The sequence below is a fragment of the Odontesthes bonariensis genome, chromosome 3 (genome assembly GCF_027942865.1).
Source record: "Odontesthes bonariensis isolate fOdoBon6 chromosome 3, fOdoBon6.hap1, whole genome shotgun sequence".
NCBI lineage: Eukaryota > Metazoa > Chordata > Actinopteri > Atheriniformes > Atherinopsidae > Odontesthes > Odontesthes bonariensis.
The window spans coordinates 33,545,531-33,570,827 of NC_134508.1; the positions used below are offsets into that span (position 1 = coordinate 33,545,531).

At 40.9% G+C, this 25,297-nt stretch overlaps 1 pseudogene; it reads right to left on the minus strand.

Annotated features, from left to right (window-relative positions):
• Positions 1-235: 235 nt before the first annotated feature.
• LOC142376955 (dynein axonemal heavy chain 8-like) overlaps positions 236-25,297 on the minus strand; it is a 56,827-nt pseudogene continuing 31,765 nt past the window's right edge.

Below are 25,297 nucleotides of genomic sequence, written 5' to 3' on the forward strand. Positions count from 1 at the left end.
CTTTAAGTACCTTTTTCACTATCTAGAAGCCACATGACTGATTAGAAGGATATAATACCTTTTTTTAATTATTTATCTATTCTTATTTTTTTATATTTAGCTGAGATAGTTTTCGCCCAGACTCACACTCCATTTCAATAGGTGGCGGTAATGCTTCCAAAAGTTGTTTGCCAACTGCCAACAAAATAGAAGAAGAAGAAGAAGGGCGAGGTGAGACCATAGACATCATATATGATCTCCATGGTAAGAAAAGAGCTGCTGGAGCCACCGGAGCTTTTACTTACTCACTGGCTCATTAACGTCCTTGTGATAAGTGGTAAGCCCTCAAAGCAAACTAATGTAATATTTTTATCACTTAAGTAGTTGATCAATGGCTCCATAGATGAGTCTCACATACATAGTCAACAAGTAATTCACCTAATCTGCAGAAAAAACGTTTATTTGTTTTTTGGACAACATTAAAAAGTAATACAGTTGTTTATTATTTGATGTCACAGAGCAGAGCAACCCCACGTAAGATCCAGTGGTCTGGTGACTGGACAGTAGGTAGCACCACTGCTGTGATGTAATTGAGGTCTGTGCGCCTTGGTTTCTTGTAGATGGGGCAGGCGTACAGCTTCGGATCCACAGGAGCATTGGATTTGATGGCAAACATGTGGATGACAGGCATGGGTGTGAAGAGTACTTTGGGTGAGGACTCGATGAGAGTGATGTTCTTTCTGTTCCAACCAGCCCCTTCCAGGAACAAACCATAGACATAAACCCCTTCCTGTAGAGGAAAGGCATTCAATAACAAAATAGCACACGGTTAAATTCCTTTCACATTTCCAGTGAGCAGAAAACACCCACTCACCGTTGGCGAGGCTGTGATCTCCTCCATTGACTTCTTCAGGACATTGTTGTTCAGTGTGACTGTGTCCAGAGCCCAGCCTTTGTTCGCCCTGGTTACTTCTTGTCTCATGGCTGTTAAAAAACCTGCAAACATTCAAGTAAACATTAGGTCTAATAACGTGTAACTTTAGCTGCTGGAAGTCTTTAAGACGTGTCAGCTCCATCATGCTCAAAACTTCAAGGTCTTAACCAGTAATGCAGCCAACTCAGTGTTTGACATTGTAAAAGGCCTCATTCCATCAAAACCACAAACTCACCCTGAGGGTTAAAGAAACCCGTCATCCAAAACGCTTTGGGCCTTCCTTGAAACACCCAACTGTAGAACTGTTTGTTTCTCTGGATAAGCTCGGTGTACCAAAAGCCCAGAGTGGAAGACTCCCAGGAGATCTTCCTCCACAGGCTGGGCACACGAGCGTCAAAAATATTGTCCAGAGCATCACGAAGGTTCTAGGAACAAAGTACATACCAGGAGTTTGAAAGCATTTTAAAGCCTCCTGAAAATCTAATCTAACTCTAACAGACAATCGTTGATGAAAAAACTGAGTAACAAACATACAGAGAAGTGCGTATCTTAAGAAGCAAATATGAAGCGATGTGCTGAGGAATCAGAAATCTTACATCACTCATTATTATTGTGCCATCAATGGCCAGCTTCAGGTCAGTCAGACTCGAGCGCACCACAGAGATGATCCTTTGCATTCGATCCACTTCCTGACGTAGGAAGATGTTCATTGGGTTAAGAGCTCCCATTGTCAACAGTCTGGCTCTGACCTGAACCCATCAAAGTTACAGAGTTTAGATTAAGAGAACGTGTACTTTGGCCTGTAAAAAACCTAATGATCCTACCAACTGACCTCATGTGGAATGTAATTAGCGGGCAGTTTGTCCAACATGTCCTCTGCCATTTTGTGGACGATGGACTCCCGAGTCTCTCCAGATCCCCCTCCACTTTCCTTGGGCTGAATATTTGTGATTGTGTCTAACACCTCAGCAGATGTGTTTGTCTGGTATCTGGTCAACATTCATTATAGAAGAGAAATGCAATAACCTCAGAGACTCTAAGTACAGTAAATACAACAAGACCGCTTTTAAAGCTGCAGTCGGCAGGTTTTCAAAATTGCGAGTCTAAAGTCGGAAAATTCAAACTGATACACTCTCAGGTCCCTCCCCCAACCTCTAACAAGCTCCGAATCGCCCCCCAAACCCCTCCCCCTCTGTGGACGAGGTTGTGCACGTGAGTTCACACCAGTGTGAGCGCACACAAGCTGGGGCAGACTCACGCTCAGCAGCGTGTGCACAAGCTGTGATTGACAGGTAGGATTCCTCCACCCTAACTTGATTGGTTAAAAACAGCCGGGAGCGCTCGGTTTTTGCAAGCATGATTACAGGCTTCAGAGGGAGCTACAGATTTCGTTATTTTTCCTAAACAGCCTATTTAATATTCTCCTTCCAGAATCCCATGACAGTTCAAGCTAATATGACTAAAAAAAAGTTGCCGACCGCAGCTTTAATGCCTCATCATGACGACACTCTCCTTACGTGATATCAGCATTAGCGTGCAGCCCCAGTGCTTGGGGTGAATCCTCAGTGGGTAAACTCTGAATGTTATCCATGTACTCTTCTATTGTCTTACACACCGCAATTTTGTAGCCCGTGTAAAAGCAAAATGTTGGGTCAAACATCTTCTTACTGAACCACACCTGTAATTAAGAACATTGAGCTTCACGTGTCGTATCAAATGTAATACAATGCAACATAAAACACCGGGAGTTGTAACACACGAATCAACAAAAAAACTGGGATTATTACACGAGCAAAACACTTCAACAGGCGTTTGTCATAGTCATCTGTGACCCTTCCTCCATATTGCACCTCAGCGAGCATGTATCGCAAGGTTATCCATGACACATCCTGTGGGGGGGGACACAAAGTAGTGAGTGAGGGAGGGAGGATGACATACAAATATTAAACCAGGGCTGCAAAACGCTCACCTTCTTGGGGCCGCAATCATCCAAGTGTCTTTCAACAAATTCAACACTTGCAGAGAAATCGGCCGAATTGAACTCGTAAGGTATGTTCCAACCTAAGGGTCCAAATTTACGTCGTTCCTTACAAAGCCAAAAAAAAAGAAAAGGTTACCATGTAAAATCAGAAAATCCCTGTGTTATTATGACGAACAGCCTTCCTTCTACTGGAGGAAAAAAGTCACAGACACGAGTTGATTTGTGCTACACTGGAAAATACAAACCACTCAAACTTCAAAAGGCTATAAAATAAACTAAAGCCAACACATTCTCAATATGGTAATGAGGTGGAAAATTTGCCTAATGCATTATTAAAATGGCACAATTGATTTCATTATCAATTATGAAATTAATAAGAAAAAAAAGGCTACCAAATTAAGTAGTGCCATTGTCAAGGTTACGGTACTTCTAAATATGGTTAGTTCACTCTGTTTCTCATATAACCTGTGCCAGGAGCAAAGCATGTATTCTTTTTTAATATTTCCTTTAAATAAAGTTCCACTATGACACGCGTGAACTTAGAATGCGCAGTACCTGCACAGCAGTGTGTAAAAAGGCCACACCGTACAGCAAAGGCTTCCACATGGGCAGGTTGCTGACTTCCAACTGGTTCTGTGAAATTCCTGCAAATGTTCGTTTCAAACCAGCACGTATTCCCTGGGGGGGGTCGTTGGTGAACTTGATGGAAGACTTAAAAGGTAAAGAGTGAGAGACAGTCTGTGCGTGTACAAAAACTTTTAACACCTTCCTTTTTATGACGATGTTGTCAAGTCTCACCTGTAGGAGTGTGATGGAGAACAGATCGTGTGGCTCTGTGGTGATCCACACCCTGAACGTGTCATGCATGCTCTCTGTAACTGTGATAGTTTCTAGCAGCTCATCCATAAACTGCAACCCCAGGTGACAGTTCTGCAGAAGGACCCAACCTCCCTGTACACATCCAGACACAAAAGCCACGGATCAGGTCAAACAGTCAGCCATTGCTGTTGAAAGCAAGAAGCAACACTCTAGCTTGCACATCAGGACAATCCAATACACTCCCACATGAAAGCATTCACCAGATGCCGTCACCTGCTGGAAGCTGCTTTACTTTGTGAACTTTCTATGAAACCATTTGCTTGTCCACATGCACGAGAGCCACTCCTGAGCCTTGTGGTCATATACGTTCGTTCCAACAACACAGTCAGCATTTATGATTACCGCCCTATGAGGGGTGCTTTCACAAATGCAGTTTGCATCTAGGCTTATAAATGGTATGTAATGTTTTAATACTGCCAGCTGGCATTTCTAAGCCCTGGCTGCAATGCTATTTATAAACTCTGATTTCCATTACAAATCCCACTCAGACATGGTCAATTCTGAGTGTATGGCCATTTGCAAACCACAACTGGCAATATTAACACTATCTAAAACATCAGATGAAAGATGACATCATTAGCTTTTCGATGCTATATCGATTTTACGTCTAAATGTTCCCCTTGCTCAGTATTCATTTATTTATCTTTTTAATGGCGGTCAAACTGTTAGCTGGTCTCAGAGTTCACAGGTTCCCTCCAGACCCTGAATTGAGGAGTTCTTGGTCAAAGAACTGGTACCAATCCTGGAACTGCCTCAGTTGGAAAGGCTTAACTCATGCATTATACTTCTTCAGTAACTTCTAAAAGCACCTCTGTCATTGATGTCTTGACCAGCTTCCTTGCATGCACCTCTTGTCCTTGTCCCATAGATATTGCTCTGCATTCTGTAAACCGAAACAGTGGGAGTATTTACATAGACATGAACATATAGAGTGCATTTAAATAGTGCTTTCCCCCCTGGTCTAATCCACCACTCAGGACTTTGCAGTACAAGCCACAGGCCTTTAACTATACTGTACATACAAAACATAATTATCTTTCTAACACAACATAACACACACACTTACACAAGGATGAAACATTACGGGCAATTAAGGGCCACGGATCAAACCACAGACCTTTCAATTAGTGGAATTTTAACAGCCACAATCAAATGAATTTATGCTCAGGAAAACAAATACATGAGCTGGATTGCCCAGTGAACACCCAAGGTGCCACTGCAAAGAGCACACAGCAACCAACATCCAGGATCCTGTTGGTTACCACGGTCACAGGGACATCAATCACAAAATTTGGGTTTCATACCGTTCTAACTGAATCAAAAGTAGATAGCGTCGCAAGTTGGGAACTGGTCTGAATGTAAACACAATCAGACGTCAGGAGATTTTGGCATTACATCTTCAAAAGAAAATAAAAAAGTTCAGTAAAATAAAATAAAAAATGGGGCAGGACAGGGCAAACTCACCGAGATTAAGTTTCTTGGCAAGTGCTTCGATTTGTTCGGTGGGATCTGAGCCCATAGAAAGGAAGCAAATGAGGGGGGTGCGAGGATCACTTTCCTGCCAGGTGCTGTGAAGGTTCAAGAGGACAGGCTCAACGAATCTCATGCCCAAAGAGTCTCCCACATACTTTCTGGCCTGAGACAAGGTGCGATCAGGGCACCAAGACCTGTGAGAAAAAAAGCTTGTGAGGTGATTGCATTTTATAATATGGTGTATTCAAACATGTAATCAACATTCAAGTAGGAGGACCCAACCTTATCAGCAAAAGCTTATGGAAAACATCAAGAGAGTTGTATCCATCTGGAGTGACGCCTTCCTCTGGGGCATCAAGATTGAGCCATGCTTTCCAGTTTTTCCCATTTTGGGACACCTACAAACCATGTCAATACCAAAACTGATGCCACTACAAGCAGATGAAGAATTCAGATGTCCAGATCATTCGTGGATCTATGGCTTACCTGGTTTATAATGTTAGTGAACTGTGGCAGCTTGCTGAGTTCTACCAAGTTCAGCCACACCATATCCAGGATCCAGCTGAATGGCTTTGATGGACAGGTCTTCAGGTCAAGAGCTGCGCCACCTATTGTTTCATCAATTATGTTCAGAGATGTCAAGTCCAAAAGGCAATTCAACTTTTCCTGGGAATGATGCACACCTTACCTTTAATAAGAATCTGAAATTTGTTGTGTTGTATTCTGTTATTCTGTAAGTCAATCTTGAGGGCCAGCAGGAGTGTGAAGATGAACTTGTGGTTTTCATAAAGGCTTCTGACTGTGTATCGGAAAACCTCAAACGTCAGATATTCAATAATATTTGCAATCCGCTTCTGAGTTTTGGAGGCCTTCTCAGACCTGCAAAAGCGCATTAATTAAAAACAAAAAATCAGCATAAAAAAACGAGGGAGACAAAGACACAGAGAACAAAGCATATTTGAAGAATACGACCACACCACAGCGTGGTTAAAGAAACATCTTTGTCAACCTATTGTTCTTTCCAGACAAATTTGTTGGTCATTAGAGGAAGTAATGGTTGGAATAGTTTCCGAGCTTTAATCTCAAACATCTTATGATAAGACTGTGCAGACATACTTCTTAAATCACGATAAAGCCATACCTTGCGAGTGACAGATCAAAGATTTTGAGGAACTGACCCAAGGAGGTCTGGTACATGATATTGACCATGCTCATCTCCGTGATGAGGAAGTACAATGTGCTTCCTCGAGAGGCAACTGGATGGTATTCTTCTTGAGCGACATTGATCTTTACTTCTGCTTCAGCTGCAACACTGAGCTTTGCACTAACTTCCGCAGCAGTTTGCTTAGTCGTGGTCAGAATGCCAATCATGGAGTCATCGTCAACCAAAGAACCTTTAACCAGACAAACAGACACACTTTCACTTTAGGAAAAAGAACAGGTATGACTGGAGAAACTGGCATTAGTCTACAACAGTAACTATAGGACCTTTAGTGCTGCTGAGTTTGTACAGCAAATTGTCTTCCAACTCCTGCATCTTTCTTTTATTAGCAGTTACATCCTCAATTAGTTTCAATCTTTCTGCTTCTAGCTCCTGTTGAGATGAGTGAAAAAAAACCAAGAGCCAGTCAATATCATATTCTTACACTGGAAAAACAGTTATCTAAAACAATCACAGATAAAGTTATATTTTTAAACCAAATGGGGAAAGCAAGCTGCGTTTCTGGAACAAATGGCACACTCACGTATTTTTCTTTGAGGATGACTCGGCCGAGCAGCTGGTTCTCCAGGCCCTTCATGTTTACAGTGAAATCAATAATGGATGTTTTTGCGCTGACCTCTGGAGTGTATGCTGGATTAGGCAGTTTGGTAGTTATATAGAGCTGGAACCCATCCATTACGTTTACCTCTTTGTCTCCTACTTTGACCTATAAAAAAACATTGAAGACAATTTTAAGAGTGTACACATTTTAAAGTTGTATTGGTAAATTTGAATGGACATGAAGGTTAAAAATACCTTGAAACTGGTCCCAGATTTGATAAAGTTTTTCTCGAGCACGTTGTCCAGGGCTGGGTCGAGCTCCTCAAATATATCCTCAATGAGCATTGGGCGTCCCATGGAAATACAATCTTCCAAATGTGTGCGAAAGAATTTGTGGTTGAGGGACGTGACCTGAACATGAAATCAGTTTACTTCTACGACATGCTTTACTTAAGCGTGTAATTAGGGTAAAAATGACACAAGTGAAAATCATTTGGCTATATACTTGAAGTTCGTTGGCCTCTTCCTTTTTCTTAATCCAAGCTTTTCCCTGAGTCTGTGGATCGATGAGGAGGGGATATCTTGTTGCTTTTGTGACGATGATGCCATTCTGAACTGACAAGTCATCTCCCGGGAGTCCCTGAAGGTTCCACTCACTTATCTTAAATATTAAAAATGATAGTCAATGGTTCAAATGATTTTTTTTTACTTTTCACAGGACTAGTATCAAATAAAAATAGGCTGGCATTGTTCTCACATTGGGAGCATCCACCAGGGCAGAAATGATGTTGAGATTTTCTGTAAAAGGGATTTTGTGCTTCCGGAGCTCCGCCTCCCAGATGTCCTTCAACAACATATCACGGAAACTCTGGTTGAATGGACCGCAGTACGACAAGAAGCCGGTGAGCTGGAGTACGTCACCCACAAGTCTGAAAACAAAGGCAGAAGCAGCTGGACTCATATAAAAGCCATTATCAAAACCTTTTAAATCTGTCCTTGAAGAACCAATCCTGAATTCTAGTAATGAACCTCTTTAAAGACTAACCCCCCTTGGAATATAACATTTTGATATTCAATTGCATTTCCTTTGTAACCTGCCTGTTTATTTGTGACTTAAATTCTTTGCGTTGCTCGATCCAGCGAGCTTTCTCTCCACTAAGTCCGTCAATAAGTGCAGATGCAGCCTGCATTTTATTCCTACACATCTCAGCATCATCCACCAATTCCTGAAAGACAAGACGCCTGTGTCAGCTACAATCTCTAGATTTAAGTCAACGCAGTCATGACATTTTTCAAAAGGGTGCGTCACACCTGTTTCTCTTTCATTGCAGCGTCGCATTTGGCCTTGACTTTGTCAAACTCTGCTTGCTTTTCAGCCAGCTGAGTCTCTGCCGCGCACAGCTCGTTATTAGCCACAGTTAGACGGTTCTCTTGAATGGCAAGGTTGGCCTGGAAACAAACAATGCAGTTATACTGTAGCATAAAAAGGCTTTGGGCTAAAAATGAGGTTAAATCACCTATTTACCTAAAATGGATTCAAACAGGCTGAGAATAGAGAGTTTTAAATGGCATTATTGGAGAAGAATAGCCGCCTACGACAAATCTAAAATGAAAAAGAAAAAAAAAAAAACAGTCGCCAACATGATGAACTTTAACTTTACCTTGAGTGGCAACACTTCTTTGTTGATGGCAAAGAATGAGGCCATAGCACGAGTCCATGCGAGCAGACCAGCTACACTACCACACACTTTCTTGGCATTTTCCATGGTGTAATCCTCCATGTCAAAGTAAGGCTGCAGTAGTTCCACAGTTTCCTCGTTAATGCTGTCCTTTGGGAACTGCTGGAGGCTTGTCAAGAAACCAGAGCCACTCATAAGCTGAAAAGGACAAAACAAATGAATTCATGCAAATGCCATTTGTGAGGAAGAACACGCCGCTCAGTTTTGCACTCAGAGCAGAATTATCCAGCTGCCATCTTTTCATCCCCATCCATCTTCAACTTTAAATCGTGCTGCATTCGCTTTAACCCAAAAGCCAGATGTCAAGACTAATTTGTTCTTGCTTTTTGTTTAGTTAAGTTTACTTAAGAAATCAATTTGATAATAATCCAACTTCTTACAGGCCTTCTTTCATTTCATGAGCTTTCAGGCTACCTACTGTACCTTCTCACATATTAATGCACTTTAAGGGTTTTTAGGTGTGAATTGTGTCCAAATTTACATTTGCATGGAAGCATCAAAGCTGTAGAACAAATCTCAAAAAAGGCACACCCTGCAGAAGAGAGGAGCAGAGTTGAGTCCGCTGGCTCACTCCACCTCCTAAAACTAATACTGAAAAAAAGGCCTGCAAATGTGGGCTTGAAAAGAGCTGCTGTGTTATATCTCTGTAGTATTTCAACCAAACATGACACATTTAAGACCTCAGGGCACAATGTGTCTCCTTTAATATATGAGTGGAATTCATATATTTATCATTTGCAACAACTGAATTTTTAGAAAAAGGAAATTTGTTACCTTCAGTGCTTCTGACCATGATGGTTTAAGACAGCTTCGTTCTGGATCACATGTAACAGGGTCTAACTTTTTGTTAAATAAAATCAGACAGCAGTCCATGATCCTCATGACCAGGTGTGGAGGCTTGGCCAATTTTCTCACTGTGGCAATGTCAGCTGGCTTGATGGTCTGTGGAGTTTTTAAGTATATCATGTAACATATCGTAGAATGCACGGTGTAAATATCTTCAAATAAGTCAGAGATATCTCACATTCAGTGCAGCTGTAGCTTCTTCTAAAGCTGGCCTGGCAGCCTCCAGCTTTTCCTCAGCTATAGCTTTCTCATACTCTATTCCATCCACAATTTTCTGGGCTCTGTCCTTCACAACTTGGACCTCATTCTTCACAATGGTTGCAGCTTTAGCACTGACTGTCACCTCTGCCAGCACCTTGGTGAATGCAAAAATAAACATCTCATGCCTTCAAATGCATCATACGCGTGCGTCCATGGTGTTGAGCTTTCAAACAGCTTTTCAGAAATGACAAAACCTCTGTCAGCTATTCACATCAAACCAGAAGCTAATTTCCACAATGAACCTATGAATAAACTGATTCTGCTACCTCACTATGTACAGAACTCAAATTGTTCTTAATTTTATGGTTTTACATTACTGTGGAAGTACTGATTGGAGGAAAGTTGCTCATAAACATCCATCCATCATCAATCTTATCTGCAGGTCACAGGAGCTTGGACGTATCTGATTTACCTTGTCAGCTTTGGCAGATGCAATAGCGAGCTCTTTTTCCTTTACTTCAAGATCTTTTGATAATTGAGCCACCGACTTACTGGCCTCCATCAGTTTGTCCAACCCTGGAAATCAGTAACATCTGGTGTAATCTTTTACAGGAGTAGACCATACAAAATCCTCCATAAAGTACACAATCTTTATAAAGACACAACTGCCTTCCTGTTCAAATTCCTTACCAACATTCATGCGCTCTGCCAAAGTGTTGATATAGTTGTGCTTTTCGGCATATAATGTTTTGTAACCATTTATAAAAGAAAGGTAAGATTTAGGGGTGACGTGAGCTCGTCTTCGAAACCTGAGAGATGAACAACATACAGCGTTAGGACTGTGTTTGATAGCGTATGTTTCTGAACAAATTGGATTTGTGTAAATGTGATACCTTTCAAAGTAACTTTCACATGTTTCAGATACTTTGTGATGATAAGTTCCCATGGTGGTCATCACTAAAGTCTTCACATCAGCTGGACAAACCATGTGAAACTTAGATAAGAAATAGGTGGACACAGCAACCAGAGCCTCATTGGGCCAAGGGGTGAACCAGTCCATTGTGCAGCCGGAAATCAAGCCCGGAAACTTCAGACATCTGGAGCGAAACTTCTGCCCCACCTTTAAACAAGAGTAGAGTAAAACTCCAATGAAAAGGTTCATTTATGGAGGTAGTTATGGGTGTAAGTGTCTATATAATGTCACTGTTGAGCATCTAAACATGCTGTGAATAAAAAGAGATTTGGAATAAAAGTAGCAAAAGTTTGGGCGGTTGCTTTTGGGTATAAACAGAAAATATACAAAGTTTCAACTTACCGGTGAGAAGCACAGAACAACGTGTAAATTCTTCCTAAACCGAGATATAAAGTAGTCATAAAGATTGTCAAAAGTTGGTGGAATTCGAGGAAACTCCTTTTTCATAACTGGGATCAGGTTCTGGGTGATCTCTTGCATCTCATCTTTTGCAAAAAGATTGGAGACCTGAAACGATTACAACATGGTCAGGACCAGCGAAGCTTTTCCTTTGAGACGTTACATTCTGCCCCACCTCTTTGTTTCAGTCATACAGGACCAATTCCAGTCCGTTTCAATTAGACTGAAGATTCCAGTGTTCAGTTACACAATCAGCAGATATTCAGATACGCCTTTATACCTTTATGAGATCTCACCTCTCCAGAAGAGAGAATATTGTTGAGGTACTCGAGGAAAGCCTCATCCTTGATTTCGTTGTCTGTAAAGACGAAGGTGATGCCTTTGCCCTCAGCCCCCGCTGTGTTATACAACAGTTTCAGGTCATCCATGAAATTACTCATGTTGTATGTTCTAAGTAAGGAAAAATAAACACCACATAATTGGAAAGAAGGCCCAGCATTTCACTTTCAGTGCAAATGCAACTACAAACAGCTCATGGCTTCATAGGACACTCATTCTTGTATTTTAAAGGTAGGGTAGGAGATCCTGGATTTTGGGTCCAGCGAAGCTGCATTTTGAAAATACACAGGTAAAAAGTCCCAACCCTTTTCTTCACTTTCCCCCCGAAGGCACGCCTCTAGAGTACATGAACGCGCACGAGCAAGAAGGTGCACGAGCGCTGTTCTGACAGCAAGCATCGATTGTTGCCGTATTTAGTATTTAGTATTTAGTTTATGCTCACTATACGTTTAATAATGCTAGGTGCTAGCCAAGCTGGCTCTAGTTTAGCTTCCTGCCAAGCTTCTGGACGTGTAATTCGTTCACGGAGCAGGGTACGCGCACAGGTGGGGGGGGGGAAGCAGATTGCAGGTGATAGACGGCATCAGAATCCAATCATTGTGAACGGTCCGTTCACAATGATTGCATACTGTTTTTCCTAGATTGTACGTTCTAGAGGCCACTAAAAATTTTCATATTTGTGTCAAAACTTTTAATTAATTGGTTGCAATGGGGGTGTGAAGAGTATTTCAAGCAATATGTAAAAAAATGTTCCAGAAAAAGATCCCCTACCCCGCCTTTAATAGGTACGTTTATCGAATTGAACTTTTTATTTGTTTCCTACTTTTAAGGATAAAATTAATTGCAGTTAATTAGAGCTGATCTTAGTACTGTATTCATGTGCTTGACCAATCACCCGAGACCCTGGAAGAACGTCTATAGTAGGAGCTCACAGTTTATAGAACTCCTTCTGTGGCGTCTTTAATTTCTACTTTGGAGCGGGAGCTTTCCCAGCATAACGGAGACATGAAGGTGACGTGATAGGTCCAGATGAGGTAAGTGTACAGTGACTGGTTGAAGGTATGAACACACCACTGGAACCACTACTATCAAAGGGAAGTAAAAAAAACTAAAACAAACAAACCTATTTAAAACATTGCCTATAAGCAATATATAATAAGAAATTATTGTATTATTATTATTTTTTTGAAACAGAGGAATGGACTTAAAGTGACACCTAGGGCCGACTGAGACAGGTTTGCAGGTTATATCACTTGAATGCAAGCAGAAAAAAAGCCCCTGATGGTTCATTGTCCTTTGGGGAGCGCCTCTAACCCTCAGAGAGCCCCAAGAACAGTTTGATCAGTGTGATTAAAGTCCCTACAAACAGAGCTCTCACAACTATGACTCATCTCACTTGGTTAATGTGATCTGGAAGATGCTGTATCCAGCTATGTATGAGGCCAGGCGCGTCAGACTCTGTTTTCCTGATCCTCCCACTCCCACAAGCAGGGCATTTCCATTGTCAGTGCGAATGATTCGTGAGACCTAAAGAGGAGCAAATCTAAAAAGAATCAGTATTATATCTAGCCTAGTCTACAAGAAATGCATCAGCTATACTCGCTTCAGGTGTCACCTTGACAAGATGAGTCATTGCGTCTTTGAAGAAAACCAGATCCAGGGTGGAGCCCCTTACTACCTCATTGTGCTGAGCTTGATACATCACAAGCTTATCTGATAAGAACTGAAAATCTGGCACCTGAAACAAGTTGTTCATACAGATTATGGTGACAGTTTCCTCCATCAACTTACTACCATGAAACTATCAAGCGCTGATGTACGAATTCAGATTTCACACCAGTTCATAGATCTTAGGGGCATCAAAACAGGCATCATCGTCTTCCTCTCCAGTTGGCTCAGGTGCATCTCGGAGGAAGTCCACAAAATACGGCTCAGAATGAAGCTCTTGAACGAGGTTTGGGTCAACGTGCTCTTGGATGACACGACATACAGCCTTCTCAAACCAATCTCTGTCCTCAGAGCAAATAAACCTGCAACAAAGCAAAGTCTTAGAGTAATGCTTTCTTCCAACTTTTTGTTTTTTAACTTAAAAAAGGATTTTACCTGTCTGCTATCACCCTTGTACATTCACACTTGAAAAGAGCCAATAGGGTGGAGATGTCACCACACTCCTCTGCCTTAACGTTTAACATTCCCTGCCAGATCCTGGACAAGTCCCTCAAATTGAAAATGTAGTGGAACTTTGATGGTGTTGGAAGCATTTTGACCTTCAATGTGGTGTCATAAAACAAGTTAACAAACTTATCAATACCATATACCTATAATCAATTCCTATTATAAACTTCTCATCATATTCCAGGTAAGTACCTTTGTCCACTGCCAAACGATCCTCCCAGCAGACACTAGACATTTAACCATTGATGATATGCTTGGCTGGAATGCCCTGCATTCATGGAAATATCCAGAGCCAATCACACCTGCACAAAAAGAACATGAAGAAACCGTTAACTGTAAAATGAAAACTACAGTAATGGAAGCAGAACAAATGTGATTATTTTAGACCAACCTACCAAAGATCTTATCAATGGAGGTGTTGGCTGGCAGAGTGCAGTTGAAGACTGTAAACTGTCTCTTCAGTCTTTGTGGGATGTCATTTCTACCCCCACCAGGGTGGATCATGGCAGCCAGAATCTGTGCATCCTCAATCGTGGTGAAATCTCCTGGTTTATCCAGATTGTACATGCCAGTCATTTCCATCATCTGGCGGACTATCTCATTTGTGATCTGGTTGGATAGCCACATAAAGTAACTCATCAGATTAAAGCGACAGATAGACAGACAGATGTTCATTAAAAAAAAAAAAGAAAGCAACACCTGATCTCCCCATTCGTTGACAATAGGCATATTTATGTCATCGATGAAGATGGTCATCCTGCGTCCTCCTGGGGGTCCATAGGTGCTGCCAATCCTTTTCTCAATGTAACTTTCCACTGATCGCTGTGTACGAAGAAAGTTTTTGCAAACATGAACCAATGTAGGACTGTAAAAATTCAAGCACAAAAAGCATTTTAAAATATCTTTTACCTGATACATCAAGGGCTCTGTGGCAGATGAGAAGTTCAGTGATTTGAACAGATCCGTCTCAGGATCGTATTTCTTTGCATAGCCTTTGATCATCACTGTCTTCGCTGTCCCTTGTTCACCAATAAGCAGTACGGCCTGTACATATAAAACATTTAGCGTTTAGACCAAAAGTAACATATTTTTAAGTATAAACATTATCTAAATATTCTTTTAAAAACCACAAGATCACCTTGTGTTGTTTGGCAATAGTCTCCAGCAAGAAAGAGGTTCTTGTGTTATCCACATTTGGAACAAGAATGGAGGTGTAGTCAGGCACATGGTCAGTTGGATAGACATATTCCTCCACAAGATTGTTCCAGTGACACCATTCACCTAAAACAAAAGTCGCCATTCTTTTTAGTCACATATAAACCCATTCTCATCCCATCGTTGTCAAAGCTGGCGATGTGCTGAACGTATGCACAATGGGTCCTTTCATGTCTGTGCTGTGGCGCACCACTCGAGGCAGTATCAGACATCTAAAGCAAATATTTCTAATACATCTTATTTCACAACAATTGACAACGTATAACTGATACTAAAGATTACTCTCAGGTGGGTATATGCAGTGCGAAGGGGTCTTAACAAAATCTCCAAATCTGATGCCTCTGAAATGAGACCAGATTCTGTAAACCCTGTTGAGGGTAGCAGGAGGCTGAAGCCTTTAACAGCTGCTATTGGTTAAGAAGGCAGGGACGCTAGAGCGTCCAACACAAGACTAATACAGAGACGGACAATCAGACACTCGCAACTACAGTGTAAGCCATGCAGATACAGGGAGGGCACACAAACCCCGCAATAATACCCTTTTTGCTGTGAAGTGCTAACTTAACCACCATGCCACCACATTCAAATGCTTGTTCACTTTAAACTATACAAAAAAAACATCAAATTGATGCTCTTTTACGTGTCAAATAACTGTACCGTTTGTGTTGACCATGTACTCAAATATAGTCTCTCCCGGCTTGGTTTGAGGCACATCAATTTCGCTTTCATGACCTCTCATGAAGACCTCCAGCTTGTCTCTGTCCTCTAATTCTAAAAGAGCTCCCAGACTCCACATCAGGCAAAAGACAAAGAGGCGCTCAAGGTGCTTGCTTCCAGCAAAGCCCTCTGTCTCCTTGGTTGGGAGGAGGCCCTCCAGCAGATTGACGGACTGAAGAAGGAACATAGTCAAACAATTCAGGCTTCGAGGCATCATCTGATTCTGTTTTTATTCTCAGTCTTTTTTTTTTTTTAAATACACACCTGTATTATGTAGTTACACTCCAAAAGCTCCATTTTGGGTTTAAGGTTTTGCCTCATATACATGTAAACATCCTCAAATGTCTTTTCATATAAACCGATGATGCTCTCTGCCTCTCTAGCAGGGCGCTTCTTGGCCCATCCCTGCAATACAAAAGCCAAGTTCTATCTAAGCACTGCTTACAAAGCATTGTTCTTTTTCAGGAAAAAAAAAGTCTTCAACACTTAGATATCACAAAAGTACCTGGAGGATGGGTAGCCAGCTGAGAGCTGAGGAGCTTATAAAAACCATTCCCACACGGGACACAGTAGCAGGGGAGGCATTATCCATGTTGTGCACCTCAAACACCAACTTGCAGGATGGTGACATGACGATGCGGTCACCATTAGCCAGGGTCAGTGTTTTGTTATCATCCAGGACTGAGTTGAGGTTCTCGATCCATATTGCATCAACGGGACCATCCAGCACAATCCAGATGACTTCCCCTGAAGAGTAAACCCGTCGAAGCAATTAAATGTTTGAGTTCTCCGGCAGCCTCTGGCACTTTGTCAGTCACTAATGAGCCGCTGTCCCACTACTGGATCAAAAGTGGGCGAGCCAGTGTGTGCCAAGGACAACAGCATCTCCACTGTCATTCCCAGAACTTAAAAGGGGCCTGTTTTGGGGTCCCGTAGGAACAGGAGCCTGGGATTTGCCCCAGCTGCTACCCTCGGACCAGACAAGGCTAAGTGTAGTTCCGTATGCGGTGGTGTCAATCTGAAAGGTGGGTTTACATGTCAGGGACGAGGTGCTTACGACCAAGGCAGCTCGGCGGGTCACCATTTTGTTTTGTTGTGTTTTGGTTACAACGCACTGTGCAGTAAACCATACTGGCTGTCTCATGTGACGTCTCATATTTTAGCTCTAAATATGCATGAACTGGCATCTATAGCTTAAGAAAAGTGCTCAGCTTCTGAGCTGACATTTTCATTGTCTTGTTGAAGCCGGGCAGTAATATCGTGCAGATGCAGTATTTAGCATCACATTAAAATTGCAACAACCTTTATATTGTGTTATACTGAATGTAATATGATAAAAATGTCTAAAGTACAATACTATGTATTGCTTAGATATTATTTAATACAATACCGTTTTCATTTGGACAGTTTTATATTTTTTCTTAGGATCTCATCTGTGTTAATCACAAACACTTTCTTAGCTTAGATGTTGACAAAATGTTGGAATTACCCTTCTTAGCTTTGAGTGACCTCCGCCACAGTGTGGAAAAGATTCCATCAGTCCAATCATTAGTTGCTGCATCCAGACGACCAAACATCTGCGGAGCAGTGATTGCTTTGGGGTTCATGCGCATCTCTCTGTGTGGGGTTCCACATTCACTCAGTGATCTCATAAGAACGTTGATAACCGAGGTCTTCCCGGCCCCACTTGGGCCTAAAGTCATCAGCCCATGGCGCACTCGAGAAGACTCATAAAGCTGACCCAGACAGCAACAGTGATATACCAGTAAGAAAAGTACTTTCCAAAAGCTAACTTTATAATAATTATGCTAAACAACAATTTTAAGGCACCTGAACAAGCTTGAGGTTCCACGGTGGGTGGTTAACGAGACCGGCAAGCTCAACTTGATTAGCAACAGCAGCTTGAAGTTCAGTATATGTGCTGTTGTCCTGCTGGATACCAGGGAACAGGTCATTGATAAGACTAAGGAAGAGGGGCTCATCCTCATCCACCTGAAACACACAGATGGATTTTTTTATTCACAGCACTGTATCCAGTGTACAGAGTATACTTTCACACCCACAATTCAATACAATTCAATATATCACAGCTGTTGGTAAGAACTAAGTTTGTGTGATACCAGTTTGGACAGATTCATGTCACGAAGCACTCTCATGACAGTGCTGGACTCAGTGTCATCAGGTCGAGCTCTTTTACACGCCCCAAGTGTTCTCAACACAGACAGGATGTTCCTTAGTCCAAAGTCATAGTGGACCTGTCAAATAGCAGAGGTTATATGTCAGTAGTTCAATAACCAAACAAAATAGGAATTATGAAATGCTAACAAGATTCTCACCTGTTTTGTGAGTTGCTCCTCACAAAGTTTGTAAAGAACAAAGAATTTCTGTGCTAAGTTAACATTCTCATTGAATCCACAACTGGCTAGTTTGACTCTCATTATAATCTGTCGGAGACAAAAGTGTAGAGGGATGTGTTAGGACCACAGCAAAAAGAAAAACGTTTCTCTCCACAGAAAGAAGCCTTGACCCACCTGCCTGTCTGGCACCATCATGGACACTGTCCTGAACTGCACTTTTAGATTTTCAGGAAGTTCCTGACGGCCTGCATATCCTGGATTCTAGATACAGAGGCATGACATATCTTTGAATATACTGTATATCTAATGTTTTCCATCTAGTTTCAAGGAGTTTCTTTTAATAGGACTGTGTGTTTCCATGTCTTACCATGGTGATAAACAGGCCGAACTCTGGATTCAAGTTCACGCAGTCTCCGTCCGTAAAAATGAAAGTGCTTCTGTGTTTCTTTCGTGATGTCAGAACAATTGAGATCTGCTGAGCAGCAACGGAAAGCACTGGCAGGTCGATTCTGTTGAACTCATCGAAGCAGCCCCAGGACCCTGACTGTGCAAGGCCTGGAAAATAAAAACACAATAGGACATCACATAAATGAAACTGTACACCACTGCTCGATGACTTGTTTCATTGCCTAATGTACCTTTATATATCCTGCCGAGTCCTCTGAAGTCCATTTGGTCCGAGCAGTTGAAGACCACAACGTACTTGCCAAGGCAACGACCCATGTCTTTGGTGGTTTCAGTCTTACCGGTGCCGGCTGGCCCAGCAGGAGCTCCTCCCATACTCATGCCCAGAGCCTGGGCCAGTGTGATATAACACCTTTGTAGAAAAAAAAACTGTTCTTGAATGCAACATAGGAATTAAAACCTACAAGCAAAGTTGACTTATTACAGCAAGTTGCTTATAAAAATCAATTTTCTCTTTTCTTGCCTGTCAGTCAGAGGGGTGATGACCAGCCGATCAGTACAGCCTAAGAACTCGTTCTGATAGATGAAGTCGACATTAGTTATGGATACAATGACTTTGTCCAGATCCTCCTTGAAGTAAAATCTGCTCTGCTTCAGCCATTCAAAGTCGCTGATACATTTCACACGCTTCTTTACCTGCAAACAAAGCGGAGCTTAACTCAAGTGTTTTACAGAAAGAAAAGAACAGACATTTACTGAAGAAAAAAACCTTACCAGGTCATTAAAAATGTCACTCTGGTGCACATGAATTGTGACAAGTGTTTCATATTTGACTCTGTCAAATTTGCTCAGGTCATAGGTGGTTTGTTTAATGAGCATGCTGAGTAGGTTGTGAAACCTCTTTTTCGTAAGAGGCATGATCTCCTTCTTATCGGCAGCGATTCTTAGGGCCTCTTCAGAATCTCTTGTCCAAAGCATCTGGATTCCTAACAAGCCCACCTTAAAACACACAAGGCAGAATAAAATGAATCTTGGGAACTCTATGAATATAGAAATCAATTATGATACCATCGTATCTCTCAAAACTACGGAAGCCCAGAGCGGACGTGGTACGTATAAACTTTTTTTTTGATGGTTTTCTCCAGATAACGAGATAATTATCTCGTTATCTGGAGAAAACGATTATTGTTTTCTGGAAATGATCGAAAACCATCAAACAAAAGTTTATACGTACCACGTCCGCTCTGGGCTTCCGTACAAAACTCCAAAGATATTCACACTTGTTATTTAAAAAACTTTTTTCCACAAAGGAGGAAAGTTGTGTCATAGATTTAGTACAAGACTGAAGCTGTGGAGAAAATCTATAACAAAAGCAAATATCACACAGTACAACCTGCTGGAGGTGCAAGCCATGGCGACCTGATAGATACTGGCTTGCATTAGAAATCAACCTGCTAAATGTATTTCCAAGCGGCCACAATGTTGTCTACTCACCTGTGCTTGATATTTGTCAAGGAAAGTGAGAAGGTCAAAGTCTTCATCGTTTATCTCTAGATCTGAAGCTCTGATGATGGAGTGTAAGGAGGCTTGCTGTTGCAGCAACAGCTCTCCAAGCCAGAGCTCCACAGCTCCCTGCGCCATGACACATTTGTCCAGCTGAAAGCAGAAATACACGTTTATCAAACTGCAATTATCAAAGACTTCTAAAAACCGAAGAATTGATACACCCAAGCAATGTTACAGATTAAACTACCAAAGATTAGAAATCTTTTTTTTTTTTTTTTCCATTTACACAAACTGTAAAAGGGATTTACAGCCCCAATTTCAATATAGTCGGGACACTCTGTTGAAATTAGGTCAAAGAAAACATAAAATGTTGAAAGTGAGACATTTTACTGTTTAATGAAATATTTTGAACTTGATGGTAGCAAAATGTCTCAAATAAGTTGGGAAGGGATCTGCAATAGGCTGGAAAAGCAAGTGCTACTAAAAGGAAACAGCTGGAGGAACGTGTAGCAGCTGGATATGACTGGGTATTGGAAAAGCCCCTTAAAGTAGCAGGGAGCAGGGGGTCAGCAACCTGCAAAAAAACTATGTCAACAAATGTTGGAGCAATTTCAGAACACTGTTCCTCAAAGTAGCACAATATTTCATTGTCTACTGCAGTGTTTTTCAAACCTGGTCCTCGGGGACCACTGCCCCGCATGTTTTAGAGGTTTCCTGCTCCAACACACCTGATTGAAATGATCAGCTCGTTATCAGGCAACTGCAGAGCTTGTACTGGTCTACAGTACAAAATATCATTCAAAGATTGATAGAATCTATCTATGTAGAATCTCTGTCGTCGTTGGGCCCTCAGGCAGCTCTGTATTACAAACTTTTTACAATAATTTTGTCATGGAAATCACTACATGTGCTCAGGAACACTTCCAGAAACCACTGTCTGTGAGAACAGCTTGCCTTGCCATGCACAAATGCAAGTAAGAAGCTCTATCATGCAAAGAAGAAACCTATGTGAATGCCATCCAGAAACGCTGCCATCTTCTCTGGACCATGGTTCATTTAGAGTGAACTGAGGAAAAGTGTAGAATTGTTTTGTCATTAGACAAATCAAAATTTAAAATTCTTTTTAGAAATCACAGACGCTGCGTCCTCCGGACAAAGAAGGAGTGGGACCATCCATGAGATTTGTAAATCACTGCATTCCGTTTTTAATTATACATTAAACAGTGGTCAAACCTTTTAGGAATTGGGGCTGTACAATGGAATATTTTTACATGTTGAGAAAACCAAAATGAATCAGTTAAACTCTTTAAAAGCACACGACATACCGGTAATTTCTCCCCTTCCTGTGAGAGAACGGCCAAAATCTTGTTATATTCCGTTGGATGAAACTCTGCTTCGTTGACATTGTCAAACACTCCAAGGAGATGAGACTGAAACACAATTGTATCAAAATTGACTTTTGTCAAGTGATAAAATGTCAACTTGAAAGTTATCCAAGTAAAACTTAAAGAGGTCATAGTGATTATTTGAATTTTCATTTTAAGACATCATGCAAACATTCAGATGTATGGCTGTAATTTATATTAATTAAAACAATAACTGAATACATAAATAAATGAATTTAAAAATGATATATATCTATATATAGGTATATGTATATCCATATATTCATAGTGACAACAATGTTCAAACTCATTCTAACCTGAATTGTATGAGAGTCGCTGGCTTGTCCAAGGATTTCCAAAAGAGATGGATCGGATACAAAGAAGAATCTTGGAAAAAGGAGCCTCTTCTTCTCAAGGTAACTGTTAAATTAGAAATACGTAACATCAACACCCACTGCACTGGTATAACAACAATCTATTTAATTCTGCACATCTTATTTTTTGAGTCAATCTAAAGTATTTGGACTAATGTTGTTCGTAAAGAATTACCCTGCAAGAGATTTCTGACAGAGCTCTAGCTGTTTCTGAAGCTCGGGTAGGTGATGCCCTAACATTGGGTCACCCACACAGCAGTCCACCACTTTTGGCACCTTCTGAGCACGCTGCATGACCTTAATCCAGGACTTGTCGATATCTTGAAAGCGTTTTGCCTCCTGTAATAGAAAAAAAAAGGGCAGTTTGAATTTTACTTAAGGAAGCATTCTAAGGTGTAGTTTTCCCCAGGATAGAAAGCATGAACTGCACCTGTGGGAGGTCTTTGGCGATGTCACCCCCAACAAACACAGCTTCCAAGTAGATCCACAAGTTTTGCACAATAACCCACTGTTCAATGACTTCCGATGATGTTGAAAGATTGGAGAGCCAATCCTGGATCTCTGTTTTGTAGTATGCACTGTACCTGTACAAAGCAGATAAGGACACAAGCTACTTAAAACTTTAAAGGTGTTGTAAAATGCTGTTGGTAAATGTCAAATCTGTTAAGAACAAGATAAGTTTATTTCTACTTCTTCCTCTTTAACTAAGTGCGTACATTCACTTTAGTTTAACAGACTTTCATTATATTGTTCCGGAGTTCAAGGCTCCTTAGGAACTGATTTAATCAGTGGAATGTAAATCTGAAGCTGTTGTTAACTTGTATTACCTGTTGCTTAGCAGTGAGCCCAGTACCATCAAGCTATCCTCCAGGATGGTAAGAATCTCTGCTGTCTCTGCCCCCTTCAGCATTAGTTCTCCTCTATCCTTGAATGTCATCAAACTAAGGGTCTGACCAGACCACAAGTCTTTTACCTGTGACAATTTGGCCTCAATATCCTTCTCTTTTACAGCAGATATGGAGATGTCCTATGAATGAAGAAAGCCAGGCTAAGGAGGTTAGACACATACAAAAAGAAGAAATATTGTTGCTAGAACTGTGGAATTAAATGTATTCAAACTTCCAGCGAACCTCAATATCATCCTTGTACTTCAGCAAAGGGGCTTCCATGATGTTCTTCAGCATAAAGGTTTTGGACTCCACCTCAAATTGGTGTCCAGTTAAGTCTCCAATCCGGTCCCAGTGTCTCCGCATCATGGATTTGTTTGCCATCAATTCCAGCAGCGGGCACGACTCATTGAAATCATCAATGGTCCTCTTTAGGTCAAGGAAGGCTTGCCAGTCCTTTAGTGCTTTGGGCAGCTTCCGGCACCTACAAATAGAGATGATAAACAATATATCTATCACAGGAATACAAAAGAAATCAAAAATACAATGCTGGCACAAAGCAGGTTGTAATGGCTCAGAAATACTCCACCTATTCTGAAATTCCACAAGTTCTGCATTGATCTTTTCAATGTCCACGTCTGTCCACAGGATTTTATAGTACCCACTGATCTTACTCATCACTGTATCATACAGGCCGTAGAGTTTCCGAAGCAGCTCAAGCTCTTTTCTAAAAAAAAAAAAGGAAAAATCCTTAAAAGATATTACAATCTTTGTTAGTTAATATTAATGGAATTTTCATTGATGGCTCTGATAGAAAGCTTTGTCAGGATAGTAACAAACTTCTTCTGGTGTAGAAAGTTATTCTCCGTAACAGGTAAGCCGAGAAGTTGCTCCCCAGAAGTATATGTGGTGAAATTTCTCCACAGTTCATCAAATCTAGCCTGAGTAAAAAGAACATTTTTTGGCAATAAAATTAGATTCAGCAAACGAGAAGAAAACTGCCATGTTTATAAAACCAAAACCAAAATTCAAATTAAATGTAATTTCACATTTTTGTACTGCTGTTTCATGTAGTTTGTAGTCTTTTGATTTGAATTTCTTTTCAATTTGTCTTTATAAGTCTCTATCAAAATAGATTATCTTCCACTCAAAATAAAGCTAAAGGCTTTTCTTCTTCTTCCTCACATGTTTTAAGCGTAAAACATTAACTGGAATATAGAACGGTGAGAGTGAGCAGTAATGGTACCTGAAAGGCTTGCAGCTGCCTGCTGGCTACTTGTGGAGGAATTCCTTCAACCATTGGGCCTTCCTGAAATGCAGGATCATATGAGCTGATAAGAACGTCTACATTTTTCCAAACACCCATAGAAACAAGGTCATTCACAGATTACTTACAGAGTCGTATTCTTCCTTAAAAGAGTAAACATCCTTCTCGAAAACAGCAACACATTCCACAAGGTTTCGTTTGAACTTGGGCTGCATGCAAACCAGCTCATCTTGCACTGATCTCTGAGAAAATCCGAGTTCAAAATTCATTATCGAAGCTTTGTTACAGAGGAACACATCATGAAAAAAATCATTTAAAGAAAAAAGCCTGAATGTCTTGATAGTACTAACAGCTTTAGACTGAAGTTGTGTGAAGAGATGCCTCAGATTGTACACTCCTTCTGCTTCTCTTTTGGTCACTTCTGCTTCATTTTTGGTCAATATTTCAAAGGCTTCCTGTAAACAACATTATTTCATGTTTCTTATCAGTCTGCAATGTTTGCAACTGTAAAGGTCAAAGAGGGAGCTCTGCTTAAGGTACTGTATATGTCTAAAAAAACGAATGACCGTCCTAGTCATACCTCAATAGAAATTAATGTCATATCAGTCTGAATTTCAGCATCTCGAAGCTTTGACAGGGTGCCCATGGCATGACGCACATCTTCCAGATTAGAAACAGAATGCGATACTTGTACAAGGTATTTGTTGATGTGTAAACTGATGTTAATCATTTTCTTCTTGTAATCCTCCTTCAAGTATCTGCAGATCAGTTTCTTCCAGGCTTTGGTCTCAGCCATCAATGCCTTCTTTAATAAACCTAAAAAAAGGAAAGAGAAAGAATTTCCCATGTAAAGCTGGAATCACTCCTTTAAAAGACCAAATTAAAAAAAAAAACTAGCAAAGGCTAACATGTGACGGTACAACCAATATCATGGGTTTTCCAATCAGCATTTACCCTGAAAAAGATTGTACACCCTCCTTCAGTTTTAAGGTTTAACAGATCATAATGGATAAATCCTCTGATCCTTACCAGGCCGTAGATACAGTGCCTTGTGAAAGTATTCGGCCCCCTTGAACATTTCAACCTTTTGCCACATTTCAGGCTTCAAACATAAAGATATAACATTTTATTTTTTTGTGAAGAATCAACAACAAGTGGGACACAATCGTGAAGTGGAATGAAATTTATTGGATGTGTCAAACTTTTTTAACAAATAAATAACTGAAAAGTGGGGCGTGCAATATTATTCGGCCCCTTTACTTTCAGTGCAGCAAACTCAGGCCACAGTTACACATAGCCGGGTATTTAGAGAAACGAATATTTCCCCCCCTCCGTTTTCAATAATAACATCGTGCACACAACATCGTTTTCAAAAAACTTGTCATTTACATCAACCCGCATAAAAGCGCGAATAAAGCCATGCAAGCCAATCAAAATCCTCAGAATCGAGGACTTTCCTCATGTGAAGGAGGAGGTAACGCGAGCAAATATCACAACAAAACTG